The sequence below is a fragment of the Falco biarmicus genome, chromosome 7, assembly GCF_023638135.1.
Source record: "Falco biarmicus isolate bFalBia1 chromosome 7, bFalBia1.pri, whole genome shotgun sequence".
In the NCBI taxonomy this organism is placed as follows: domain Eukaryota; kingdom Metazoa; phylum Chordata; class Aves; order Falconiformes; family Falconidae; genus Falco; species Falco biarmicus.
In genome coordinates, this window is record NC_079294.1 from 63,022,307 (window position 1) to 63,036,695 (window position 14,389).

A 14,389-nucleotide genomic window follows, 5' to 3' on the forward strand; every position below is an offset into this window, starting at 1 on the left:
GGACAGATTTAAGATTAATATTTCTTTAATGTAACATACAGAATAAATATGTTTGTGTGTACATATACACATAGAAGAAGAAATATTAATGATTTAGGATTCACATTCTCAATGTACTTAGTTGTCTAACTCACAGGAAATCTGAATAAAAGATGTGAGTCTGAAGTGACTGTGCTGTACAATGCCTGCTCCTCAGGGGCTGCTGTTTCTCTGAGTTTTCTATGTCCTACTGTTACAGGAATAATCATGACTTTGCAGGGGATGTACGCTGGTTTTAGTCTGTTAGATTTTCCCTTTCATTTCTCATACAATTAATACCTATGTATGCACACAGGGCGAGAGATAGCAGGCAATAACATTAAAGAAATCATGTGGTGAAAAAAGCCACAGAGCGCCATTGCAGTAATTTCTTGCATGTATTATACACTACACATAAATGCACAGTTTCTTGACAATTGAGTTACCACACATAAAAACAATGTCTTTTCTGCTCTCTGCTTTCCACTCAGAGAACTCCCACAAATAATGCTTATTCAATTCCCAGCAGCTTCTGATCTCCTGACTCAGCCCTCCCTGAATAAGTCAGGCATGCACATAACAAAGGACGTTAAATATTAATGCCGAGAATTTTGTCACTGATTGTGCTCTTAACATGTAGGGAACCATTCATCCTTTCCACACAAATAAATTCTGCCTAATGCCTTAGAGCTCTGCAAACTCAAGAGTTAACCTGACAATATATTCCTCTGTTTCAAAAGATGAAAACAGGGAAGCAAGAGATGTGTGAACTGCTCTTTAATGGTTCACTGCACTTGCACTTGGGATTTTAAACCTAGACCAACAGAACCATTAGAAAAAGAGAAAAAAAAATGTTGAAGGTGATCCTGGAGGATGCAGCTGTTAGGTGGGGCTTTGCCTTCAGCAGAGATTTGCATGAGACAGCAACATGCTACGCTTGAGCAGGTGCCGCGCTGTCAGCACAGGTCCTGCCGCCCTCATTAGCCTGGCCTTTGCACCAGGACCTGCCGACGTACCTGCGCTTTTCTGCTTAGGCCTGTCTTACGGAATGGTTTCTGCTGGATTGGAGAAATTTAAGCACTCTCATCCCTTTACGTTCAACCATTTACAGGCAGTGATGCTGCTGATGGATGTCATCTGACATCACAACTCCTGGCCTGTCACAGCACGCAGCAGCAGTACCTTTTAAGAGCAGTGGCTCTTTGGAAAACTGAAGCTTCTGTGCCACAAATAGTTTTCAGATAAGTGCTTACTATAATGCTCATTTTCTGTTTTATTAGTGTGGTACAGCCTCTCCAGCTCACATTTCCAGTTCAAGTAAATTGATATTTCCTCAGCAACTGTAATTTTGCCCTGAAATCTCAGTGTCAGTGGCGTCGTGTGGGTTTTAGGTGGTTTTAGGTGGTTCGGGAGCCCCTTTGGTTCAGAGGACACAAATGTAGGTGGTGTTTTGCAGCCCGTACTCTGCGGAATCGCCTCGCTGAGGCGGCCACGGGGCTGGTGCCCCGGAGCACAGGTTGTGCTGGGATTCCCCGGTCCTCCTCGAGCTGCCGACTGTGCAGCTGTTTGGGTTGCTGCAATAATCAGGAGCTTGTGTCAAGCAGAAAGTGACAGGTTAATTTTAGTAAAAAAAGTATTATTTTGCTTTCATTAAACAGAGCCTTAGTCAGACAAGCTCAGAATTTCAGTGGAAAATATAAAATGCGCTGGGATTTTTTTCCCCCCCATTTCTCCAAGTTTCAGTAACTCATCTCTCCTTTTAACATTTCTGTGCAGCACGTTAGCGATGTGGGTGGCAAGTCGCATGCTGCAAGTATTACAGCATCTTTTTCTGCTCCTGACCAGCCCTGCGTAACGTGCCCCATCCAGCAGGTATGTGTGTGTGTGTACATATCCGCATACCCCAACTGAACCATGGGCATGGAAAGCTTTCACAGATCCAGACCGTGCCTCCAGCATGATTTCACGCTGCAGTGTGTCGAGTGTAAAAGCCTGGCTGCCCCGGTTTGAGCTGGGCACCTCCCCAAAGCAGGCAGCCGCTCGGTCCCCCGATGCAGTGCAGCCCGGCTTCACTCCTTGCTGGATGCTGTGTCCTCCTGATTTGTTTGTCGGTCTTGGCAACGTAATCCCTTTGCAGCAAGACCTGCAGCTCAGAGGACTGACAGCTATTTTATTGATATCCAGATTTTTTCCATATGCTTTTTACCTACGTCTGCCAGCAAACAAGCAGCAATACCAATAATTAGACTTCACTTTTGTACAGCTTTTTTACGTTGTATTCATTATCCGTATTACTAATGCCACTTACTGGGTATAACAGTAAATGCAATCAAACATTGCCTGGGACTCTCCCTTCTATTAATGACGGATTCTGGCTTTCCTAAGTAAAGTTACATTAGCAGAAGTGGTGGAGGGAGGGGGAGGTGAGGGCTGTTTCTAGATTGATGACTGTCACCAGTGGAGAGCAGCAGACACCAGCCTGCTGGCACCGCACGCCTCAGAGAGGTAGCAATGTGCAGCTCCTGTGGCACCACACTGCAGCCCCCAGCCTCAAGCCCTGTCAGCTCAAGGATTTGCTGTGACACCCCTCAGAGTTGTTCAACACCTGCTGGACATTGAAACTGGCTTCTCCTGGCTCCTGTTTGGACAAGGACATCTCTGGGGCCAGGGTGCGGGAGCACGTGCTGTCACACTCCTGTGCATGGGGGCCCGTGTCGCTGCTCGGCTGGGGCTCCCTGTGCAGATCGTGAAAGAGGGCTCAGGGCTGGAGAGGGACATGTGAGAGTGCGTGTGAGTGTCTGTACCCACACACACGTATGAATGCCCATGTGGGGAGGGAACCCTGAAAACCATGCCAGAAAGCCCTGCCCTGAGCATCTGCCCATCTCTCAGCACCCTGTGATGCAGAGTACCTTTGAGGGCAAGCGCCCTGGCGTGTAAGTGATTGCTCTGGCAGAGCCATGAAATATGCATTGTGTGTTTTCAGAGTCATACTTTTCTTCTAATTATCTTCCTCTCATTTGAGAGCCTGCAAGCCATCAGAGCTCCAGCCCCACTTAACTTCTTGCTTTGCTTCAGTTTCCCTTGTGCGCCTTCCCAACAGCGCCTGAGCACTGCTGAAGGAGGGTACTCGGGGCTGCCTGGCTCTGCACCAGCGTGCAAGGGTTCCTGGTGTCCTGTTTGTGCAAGTCCTGATGCTGCAGGCGGGATAAAAGAGGAGAATGGAGTGATTATGGCTGTGGGGCTCTGCTGCACTCACACAGCTGGGCCAGATCTCCCATCCCACCCCCCTGCCCAGGAGGTCTGGGGCTGCTCTGTGAGCTATATATAGGGCTACATCAACCCCCCTTTGCCTGTCTGTGTAACCATGTTCATATGTATACTTGTGCGATTAACCCTTACACAGACACCTATTTCCTTGCAGTAGGAGAGTTTGTATCATTTTCTCCATCTCTTCGCCAGGTCCTTGTTCTTTGCAGCTCAGCTTTGTCTGCCATTTACTTCTTGCAACTCTGAAACAGTTGGATTGCTGCAGATTTCATCAACGTGCTTTTTAAAATAGAAAGATATTAGGCCTCCCTGCCCTGCTGCCTTCAATGTCAGGCAGCCTGTGAGGATCAGGTTCCCTGCTGGCACCATATGGCACTGTGGAAAATGGTTCTTCTTTCTCTGAGGTACCTGGATACAGCCAGCAGTGATTAACAGAGTTTCACAGTTGTGCCTAGGGTGCAGAGGTAATTAAAAATGCTGATAATCACAACGCAATGGTAAAGGACATCTCCCAGATTTATTGCCTCCCTCCCTGTTGATCCTACAGTGAGATTTAAATCAAATTTACTCAAGCTAGACCTATCCTGCATAGAAAACAGTAAGCAAAGTGGATGCAGGGAGTTTTCTGGGAATTGAGAAAAGCCCAGCAGGGACGTTGGGGTGCTCGTTTGGCTAGTCTGCCACATCTTCCCTCGCTTGCAATCCCATATGCAATGAAAGATGACATGGGGCAGAGCAACCTTCTTCCGATAGCAGCGGCAATGGAGCTTGGAGAACATCTCCAGGACTGCCCCAAAGCCCTCTCTGGGGAAACGCAATTATGAACCGTGCTGCGCTTTCTGAGCGTGACCCATGCAAGGTGCAGTAGATCTGACACATGCAAATAGAGTTACTGTGATCTGAAGAATTTGAAGTATTAATGAGCTGGAGAGCTCAGAGGAAGAGTGACAGACAAGCAAAGTGGTACTCAGTGGCACGGTGACAGACTGGCTTGCTTTTTAGTTTTGCCAAAGCCTTGATACTTGCCCTATAGATGACAGGAGTACTGATAACAATTTGACTTCTAAAGTGTTCCCACATCAAAGCAATCAGTGCGCTGTACCAAAACCAAAATGCAATTAAACTAATGTATCACACTAGGAGGGATAAAGCTGAACTTCAAATCTGAGTTCCAATTTTTAAATGAGTGGATGTGAAAAAATTTAAATTAATTAGCTACCACATTTTTGCTGTGGAAGTGGTGCCACCATGCAGTCACAGGAACTGTACCAGCAAAGAATTAGATAAAGAGAGACTTTCCAGGCCCAATTTTCAATGCTGTCAACAATTACGAACACACCTGAGCTGGAGATTCAAATCAGGTGAGCTGAGGGGAGCAGGTTATAAAATACAGGACAGAGAGGTAAAGGCAGAGTGTGTGTCTGGAGGGGCCTTGGAGACAAGTAAAGAAGTTATATTTCCTAGTGCTTATATAGCCTGGAGAGACCAGTAGCACTAGCACCGCTTTACAGGTGAGGAAACTGGGGCACAGAGTGTGAAAGTAGCTTTCTAGATGTTAGTGGCTGACGGAGCCAGGATGAGTGGCTGGATTTTTGGTTTCACTACTTTGTTCTATCCCTTTAACAAGTGCAAGGAGTTAATGCTGAAAATTAATCTCTGTTTCCCTTTTGAGAAGCCTGTGTCTCCATATTCCTATTTGGTTATAGGTTATTAGAAGCAGCAATGGAAAGCTGCTAGTGCAAATCTTTATTGCTGCCATTATCTGGGTAGTTTGGGTATTTCTCTGCATGGAGAGATGTTGCAGGGTGTGGACATCCTCACCGTGTCCGCTGGCAATGCTTTCTTAATAGTTAGGAGCTGAGTGCTTTGTTCCTCAGTAAGACACCTCCTTGTGTTATCTGGTTATCTCTTCTAATAATACAAAATGATCGTGGATGGATTTCCATGGCAGACTACATTCCCCACTGTTGTGTCCACATGGTCTCTTGTAAGTATAAAATTGTATGGACAGTAGGGTTTTTCTTGCTGCTACTTCTCTCCTGGCAGTGGACTCCCAAATTATAAACGCAAGGGGATTTTTAAATAGAACAGACTTATCCCACAGTAGGATTATCCCTGAAACATGGCATTTTCCCTAGCCTTGCCCTTTAGCCACAACAGGGAGAGGGGTCTCAAACGTAGCAATGGTCTAATATATAAAGTGGAGAGATGAAGGATGCCAGCATAATAACCAGTCATGCTGGGATTCCCTTCTGCTTACAGCTAGAAACATTTAAAAAAAAAAAAAAAAAAGCCCTAACAGAATAAAATCCTCCTTCGTTGCATGGAGAACTCTACTAGAGAGCTGCAATGTTTAGCACTAGGCTGGATTTTATTACTGTGATGAAATTACACAAGCTTTGCCTCTCTCTCTCTTTGCCTGCTGTGCAGCTTCTCGCGTTCTCCCCTTCTCTCTGGCTGCCTCCGCACACTCCCTCCCCGCACGCTTTGCGGCCAGGGTGGGGGAGGCAGGGATGCAGGTAAGACAGGCAGCACTGGGCTCCCTCCCAGCCCTGGGCTCCCTCGGCTGGGATCCCCAGGGCTGCATCATTGGCATGCTGCGCCTGGCAGGACTGCATCACTGCTAGAGAGATGCCAGCGCGGAGCATCGCTGCACCGCACGCCACGCTGCGCCGCGCAGGCAGCACCGCCGGCAACTTGGGGAGCCCCAGGTAAGAGACAGTCGCTCCCTCTGCTTCTTTGGAAAAGGGGGAGAAGCAGTTGCTGGAGGGCTGGCAGCATGTGGGGTCTCGGTGCCGAGCGCTGGGCAGGTGCTGAGGCAGCTCTAGGGGCACGGGAAAGCTCCCTGTAAAAAACTAAAACAAAAGATGCCGTGGAAAAGGGGATGCTCAAGGGTGTGGAGTCGGTGTCTGAGTTGGGATGAATCGGTGGGGACTGTCAGGGACTCTGCTCGCTTGTTGAGGTTGGAGAGGTCAGAGCAGGGGCGAGCGGAGCAGCGATTTAAACTGGCCCTGCTGCGCTGCCTGGCTGCCCTGGCTCTCTGCAGAGGAGCTGCTGTGCCTAAGAGTTGTAACTCGGGCTGAAGCAATTCTTAAAAGCGTGCTCCTGGTGCGTGTCCAGCTTGCAGTGGGCTGGGGGGAAGAAGGGAGAGGGGCAGCCGTGTCCGCATGGGAGCTGTGCATGCCTGTGTAGGTGGTGGCACCCCAGGGCTGGGGGGGTGTGCTGGTACCTGCACGCACCCCGGCCCCGTCTCCCCCGCTGGTTACCACACTGTCAGCACCCATTTTGATTGTCCTCCCTTCGTTATCCTCCCCAGTCTCCAGGAGAGCTTAAATGCAGCTAAAGCTGCAGTTAGTCACCTGTGTTAGGCAGCGTTAAATGAAGGCACAGAGAGAAAGTGATGATTTTAGGGGCTGGCGGGGCTGGGTCTCTGAGCGGTGGCTGTAGCAGGACCTGGTTTCTCTGGTGAGAAGTTTCCGTGCGTGTGTGCATGCCTATAGCACATCCTGTAACACATCCAGGCGTCCGTCTCTGCAGGGACTATTTTTCTTTTAGAGGACAGGTGTTGTTCAAAGGAAATTTTCATTACATGTGTCAAACTGCAGTAATATGATCTATAACACCAAAACCCCATTAAGAATGGTGGGTGGGAATGGGGTTCATAAGGATATTACTGGTCAGGGATGACCTTTTCTCAGGAAAAGAAGAGAGTAACAACCTGATGGTTATAATGTGTAGGTGAGGAGCAGTGTGGTGCCCCGTGTGCACCGCAGGGAACACTCGCTGGGTTTAGGTCAGGCACTCGTAAACACGTATTAGAGCTTAAAAGGGGTCTCCTGCCACGAAGAGCCACAGCAGGAATTTCAGGTAGGGTGAGAGTAAAAATCATGTGTCTGACATGGCATGAAAACTGCTGTTTCATGACTCCTCTGGCTCTCTAGTGTTATTATTTGGGGGAAGAGAGAGGAAAAGGGTTAATTCTCTGGCTTTCTTAGCTAGATATTGAGTGTACAATAATGCTGCAGTGATCATGCCTGGCTGAAAGGACTGAGCCAGATGTCTCCTCCTCATTTGGAAATACATCTTAGTGCCCCTGCCCTAAATGACGTGTGGCCCTAACGCTTCACTATGCCCATGGTCAGATTGCCCTGTCCTACATGAAAACCTGGAGAAAGGAGTGGGAACACCGTCCAGGGCTGCTTCTGATTCTGCTTCCCAATGGAAAAGCCTTCTTCCACCCCCCAGCAGAAAGAGGGGGACACGGGAATACCTCCCTCCCCTGCAAGAGAGCTGCCACAGGCAGCAGTCACCTACACAGGGGCCCCGGGTCTCGAGCTCCCCGAGGTCCTAGTTAGCTCCTGATGCATCCCCTCTTCAGGGCATGTCCACTGATATTAGCTGAACTCAGGTGGGGATCAGATCTGCAATGACACCTTTGCTTTCCTGACACGATTTTGCAAATGTGTCATGCGAGTGCTGAGGGAACCCTCCCAGAGCATCAAAGCAAGACCCAGAAAGCAGCCGACGGGAGACAGCCTGCCTGTCCAGTTTGCCCAGTCATGAGAGGTCTGCCCCATGAAGCAGCTGTGCTATTTGCGCCCATTTATGTTCCAGAACATCTTTGAATGAAACTCACTGGTACCTGACAACAAGGGGGCTGAGCCAGGGGTGGAAGCCCAGTTTTTATACCTCTTTGTGCCAGGTTCTGATACAGCCCCCAACCTGCACGTGCACAGCTGGATGCTCCCCAGAAGTCAGCCTTGCACATACAGATGATCTCTGCAAATCTGGCTGCTTGTCTGTAGGCAGCGTGTGGGCACCAGCTTCTGAAAGTGTAGTCAAAGCAAATGTGAAAAATCCCATGAGAATAAGAGTACATGAGCTGGTGTTTGGTACATGGGGTGCATGTGTTTAACTTCAAAACAGGAACTGATCCAGCCTGTACCTGCAGGGAAAAGGCAGGATGCTGAAAATATACCCCTTTCTTGCTTGTAATAACCTCTGAGCTGGGAGCATTGCTTTGGGTGAAATGAAGTAGGAGAGATGAAAAAAACCCAGGAAAATACCTCATGATCTGTGGTGAAGCTGTGCCACCCATACAGCACGCTGCTGGGCAAAACTTGGTGAGGCAGGTCTGGTTTTTGAGGCATAGCCTGCACTTGGTGCAGCATGAGCCCAACTCTTTCCTTGCCTGCTCTGGGTGCCACCCTCCTCTGCTCAAAGCTGTTGTGGGTGGCCTTCTCCTGGCCTCGCCACAAAGTCCCAGGGCTGCTGACAGCCCTGCTGGGGAAGCCAAAAGCCAGCCTTGAAAATCCTCTTCCTGCCTTGTCAAGTCGGCAAATTGATTTTCCAGATCATGAGCTGAACCTCCGAAATTGTTCTCTTCTGAAAAGATTATGGAATTACTCCTGTGCTAATGAACGCTTTAATGTTACGGTGACTAAAAGTCCCATAAGGACTTTAACAGCAAAAAAAAAAAAAAAAAGAGATGTTGTAGGAAAGAGGAGCCTGTGGTGGCTGTGTCAGACCTTACTTCACCATCTGGGCCAGGGGGGAGGAGGAAGATGACAGATTGGAAAATGAGAGGAGGGTGAGGAGAGAAGCGTGGTCTGCTGAGAAGCTGCTGAATCCATCAGGGATATCTTCTGCAGCTCCCAACTTTATCCCTCGTTCCGCGAGGGCAAGCTGGGAAGGTAACGTGTTACTTATTGCTTTTCCTTTTCAGCAGAGCCAGGTCGCCATGCCCAGCTCCCCAGGGCGGGCTGCTGCAACCTGCCGTGGGATTATCTGAGTTTAGCACTTACCCTTCGGCCCTCCTGATGCGCTGCTGTCAGGCTCTGTAGTTCAGGACCGTGACACTGGTTTTCAAACATACAGTAATACAGTATGTGCCCTGACCCCACCAAAGGAGCTTGGCACTTATTAGGGAGAAAATATGCTTCTGCGAATGTCTGCCACAATCCTGCTGGCTTTCACAGAGCTACAGTCTTGCCTCTGCTTTACTAACCCTGATTTTATTGCACCATAACTCTATGGGTTAAAACCGGGTTGTCCCAGGTTTGGGGGAGAGCAGGGTTAACCCCCCAAGGTGGGACAGAGCAGCAGTGCAGGGAAAATGTCTCCTGCGATGCAAGGGGAAGGCTGGTCTATATTTAAGTAAGGGCTCTGCACAGAATGGGTAATCCTCTTTCTGTGAATTATCCAGCCTGGGGATTAGACTGCTTTAAACCCCCCCCAGGCCAGCCCTGCTGCCGGTGGGCTGGGGGGGAGCCAGGGGGGGCAATGGCCAGAGGGAGGGAGGTGCGGGCAGGTTGCTGATGACTCATTTGGCTGCTGCCAGCCTTGCCAAGCGCTCGCTCCAAGAGGTCACTGCGGGCCCAGACGCAGAGTGACACACGAGTGACGTGCAAGGCAAAAGGGAACATTATGGCATCCCGATTAGGAAAGAACACAGAGCTTTATAAATAATTGTGGAGGTGAGGGAGTGCGGCAGCAGGTAGGAGGAGGGACTAGAGACCCAAAGCAGCAGTTTTCCAAAGTGTAATATCCTTGCCAGACTTTTTCAAGCTGTTTCTCTAACCAGAAAAAGGGATGCTTTTTGAGCTGCAGCCGATACATCTGAGAAGGTGCTCCAGACCCACCTGCTTGGGCTGGCTCTGCAGATGCAATTCTGGCCATGCAAGTCAGGTTCATCTATTTGGAGTGCGACTGGATCACTGTCGATAATCCATTAAAATGTTGAATGGAGGCCAATGACACAACTCAGGGACAGTGAGGGTTGCGGGGAGGTGGGTGGGGTGTGAGGGGGGAAGCAGGCTGAATTGCACCAAAACCTGGATATTTCACAGTTATGGAGCAAGTGCCCTGTGCATAAAGAGGACAGATTTCTGTCCTTCACCTAGTCCACAGCTGCTGGAAAAAAGGAGCCCTGTCACTAATCTCACCCTGGGGACTCACACATGCCATAGAGGAAACGTTCTTGTCACCCTTGCAAGTGGGTCTTGGGACCAAGCTTTGGTGGGGAGAAGAATGAGAAAGGCTCGGCTGTGCCATGCCAGGCTGTGGCTGTGGCTACCACCCAGCTCTGCAGGGATGCTAAAGGCACTCTTCCTCTTGGTACTGAAGGCAACAGAAAAAGCGTGTGTGGGATCTGCTTGTGAAGCAGGAACAGCGTCCTTGTCTGGGAGACCGAGATAGCTGGCACTGCTGATTTTCTGTGTCTGGGTTTGTGGTGGGGCCACTCTTTTTCCTCCCCTAATCTCTAGAAGCTGGGCTCTCTCTCCAAGTTGGTATAGTTTGTCTTCCTTCACTTAGCTTTCCAGGCTTTAACTAAGAAATCGGTGCAGGATTACGATTTCTTTAATTCCCTTCACATTTTACTGCTGCCTGGACACCCTGTCACCTTGTCGTGGAGCTGTATCCCCCTGGATGCTAACCCTAAAAGCACAGCTGCCACCCCTCAGACTCACCCTGGCCACCCTTGTCTGAACTGCTGAAAAGTCAGGTTTGCTCATGGGGAAGTTAAGAGCACCAAGGCACTTTATTTTTCTTGCCTTTAAATCAATTTATTCTACTCTGTGCTGCTTATCCTACATAACTTAAATCGGGATTTAAAACCTATTGTATTTTCCCCTGCCCAGACCTGGGACAAATTGAAAGCCTTGTCATGCTGTTCAACGTTCCCACTTTTACTCACATCATCTAGAGGATGCCATTTAAATAACTTCAGGGGAGACTGAGTTGAAGGGGGAATAAATGACTGGTCTCCCAACTCACTGCTCGGATGGGAAATACCTTGCCTGGCCCTGCAGCTCCTGCCTTGCCCAGACACACAGGCAGAGTCAGTGCAACCCAGGCTTGTTTCTGTGTGTGAGGTTAGAGCTAAAAATCACCAGAGACAGCCTGGATGGGAGTGGAAGAGGGAAAGCAATGAAGGGAAAGACCAGGGAAAGTCTTCTCCTTTAACATGAGCTAGTGTCTTTCCTCCCCGTGTCGCACATCCTCAATTTCCTGTTCAACTTAAAGTCAACACATCTGTCACGTTAGCATCTCCGCTGCCTGGTTCCCCAGCCACCCCCCTCCCATCTGCTCTCCCTCCAGCCTCCCTCCACTCCCATTGCTTTGTGGCTGGAGTGTGTGTGTGTGTGCGTGCGCCTGTGTTTTCTGCTGGCTGATGGACTTTTCCATTGATTGTGCTTCAGTACCTGGATGCAGGCGCAGTGGGATGATCGGCTTGGCTTGCAGAGCATTTACTTCTAATCTCCGGCTTGTGACATCCTAGCAGAAAGGGGTGACCCTTTCAGAAGCAGCTCCAGGGGCTAGAAAGAGGGGAAATGGCTGGTGAACGGCTGTGGTGAAATATTTCCTAGTTCTGGTAAGCGATGCTTTTCTCTTTGGTCCCTCTCTGGGCAATCAGTCCGGATGCAAAAGCAGTAAGGCTTAAGGGGGTAAAAAGCAAAAGGAGGGGAGCTGAAAAAGAGACAGAAAAAAACAATGAAGCCCATTCAGTTTGTACTGAAGCTTTTCCAGGGGTCAGTGCTCATCAAAGCAATTTAATTACTATTAGCGAGAGGTTGGGAGCCGATCAGATCAGACAATGTGTGTGTGTGTCTGGGCAGTTGGAGCTGCTTTCACTCACATGCAGCTTCATCGCCCACTCTGTATCTTTTTTTCCTACATGATTTCCAGCTTGGTCTGGGGCACATTTGAAGCTCATGACCAAGCATCAGTGATACTCTCCGTGGGGTAGTCCTAGGTGAGCTGCTACCCGAATGCTGCTTTTTCTGCCCTATGCTCTTTACTGCAGGAGCTTTGGAAGGTCATTCATGAATTCTTGCCCCTCAATTTGCATAAAGCCCCTCAGCTTTTCTAGCTGATAAACTATAATATCCATCATGAAGGCTAACTGCATTTTACCCTGAAACTGGTCCCCTAAGTTCTGTGAATAGCTGATATTGAGATGCATATAAAGATGCTTGGAAGGACGAGGGTATAGCTGGACTACAGTGTTGGGACTGTGAGCTATCTGATGTCCTGGACATTGGCTTTTACCCTAAATGTGAGGTTTGTGGGTTGGTTTATCTCACAGGGCTCTCAAAATGGGTGTCCTGCTTCTAAGTGGAGTGATTGCAAAGCTCTTACACTGGGGATGAATTTAGGGCCCTTCTTCAAAGAGGATCAGGAAATAATAAACCCAAGAGCAGCCTTTGCAATCTGTCTGTATCGAGTCTGCAAAGGTCTGTACATAACATACCTCTGATGACAAAAAATCAAAGGAAAAATACAGTGGTAAAGCTCTGGCAATTTGCTGGCAGGTACAAAGCTATGACCCTCTTGACAGACCTGTGTTCCACCCAAAAACTGCTGCAAAATTTGGTTTGGGAATACCAAAACAAATTATTTCTGGATTCATTTATGACAGGCTGCGTTAAAAATTACTCCTGAAGAACATTTCAGAGATGATTTGTTTATAAAAATATTCCTCTCATGATGTATTCATACAGAAACCTCCACTTGCTAAAAATTCATACATTTCCTACTCTTTGATGTTAGATACTGTGCCACTTCGAGTGGGACACTCTGGTTATTGCACTAATTCTAGAGCAACCCTGAAGTCTCAAGCACCAGTTACTGTAAATCTAAAGAAAAACATCCTCCTCTCCTAAGCAGTGAGTTTTGGCTTGGATTTTTGTTTCATGTGTGTTTCAGCATGACAATCTTTTGTACCAAATCTGCATCTGACAATCAGTGGGTGAAGTGAACACAGGAAAGTGGAAGGGGCTTTGCGTGACTAGATCCCAGCACCATACGAGAAAGCGAGACTGTGGGAATTGCCATGTTTGTTGTCTTGGGGGGGGGGCGCTGATGATTGTATCTGTGATGAAATCTTCTTGGAGAAGACAGCTTTTGCTTCCTTTAACCAAAATATCTTGGTTTCTTTCAAAAACTCAGAAATCCTTCATTCCATGTTTCCTAGAAAAACACTTCTGAGCGATAGAAGCTTCTATACATTGTTTTTCTAGTTAAATTATCTTCTAAAGCTTGCAGGAATGTTGATGTCAGAGTACTTTTGCTGTCAGCTTTGTGCTGGTGTGCACTTGACTTTTCTCCCACATTCAGTCTGAGGTACTGGCCAGTGGTGACTCTGCTTTCCTGGTCCCTGCTGTAGTGCTGCCTCCAGCACTAGGTTAATTTCCCCTGTTTAATTAATGGCTCTGTAATATTTATAAAGAGAAAATCCTCATACCCATCTGTGGTAATTTCGGTATGTCTGCCAAGACAAAATTCTAGGGCCAAATGAATATTGCAATATGCTAGATATACAGATTTTTATAGCATCCCAAAGATATTTCCTGAGAGACACTGATTTGATGCTGGGGAAGTGAAGGACAGATCCTAAAGTCTTTGACTCTGGATGGAAAGAGAATTGAATGTACTACAGAATTAATGAATGTTATGACTTCCAGTTGAAGTTTAGTCTTCTCATGGACGTTTGGGATATGAAAGATGGATTTCTCTTGTGAAAAAAAAAAACCAAAACATTTGGTAAGGGCAGGGAGTCATATGAGATCCTAAGTGAAAAATACTGCAGATCATTCCTATGAAGACACTTGGCATCAGTGTCATTATGTCTTCAGGACAAGGTAATCCAGGAGATGGAAGATGAAACTTTCCTTGCCAGGGAAACTTGGAATTGGAATCCAGTCACCTCTTGCTTGTCTCTCTAGATTTTTCTTACCACATCTGCTAAATTACCACCAGCTATTTGCGTTTTAAATGAGGGCTTCCTCCCGCACAACCCATCTGCTCAGCCTGTTTGTTCTTCCCGTGCAGTCACGACTTTGTGATCACGTTTATGTCAGTAGAAACACACTGGTGTTGGAGAGAGAAGGAAGAGGGGAACAAGATGACCTTGCAAATTCCCTGGGCTGGATTGAATTCAAAAGAGGACTTGGGTTAAAAGAGGGGGAAGAACTCTTACGAAAGAGAATTAAGCCAGGGCAAGGGAGCCAGGAACTTCAGGCTACTTTGAGGATAAATCTTCTCTTTTTTTGGTACTGTCCTAGGCAATCTTATGATTAGACATTGTAGACTCTCCCGC

At 47.9% G+C, this 14,389-nt stretch overlaps 1 protein-coding gene across 3 annotated transcripts in view; it reads left to right on the forward strand.

Moving 5' to 3' along the window:
* The first annotated feature begins 5,670 nt into the window (after positions 1-5,670).
* SV2B (synaptic vesicle glycoprotein 2B) overlaps positions 5,671-14,389 on the forward strand; it is a 66,903-nt gene continuing 58,184 nt past the window's right edge. Inside the window, exons 1-2 of one of the 3 annotated variants that reach the window (XM_056347656.1) lie at positions 5,671-5,999; positions 11,490-11,662. The gene's annotated coding sequence lies outside the window, so the exon portion shown is untranslated. Of the gene's footprint in view, positions 6,000-11,386; positions 11,663-14,389 lie in introns of those variants that run through there. The other 2 variants (XM_056347658.1, XM_056347655.1) reach the window with 2 other exon arrangements.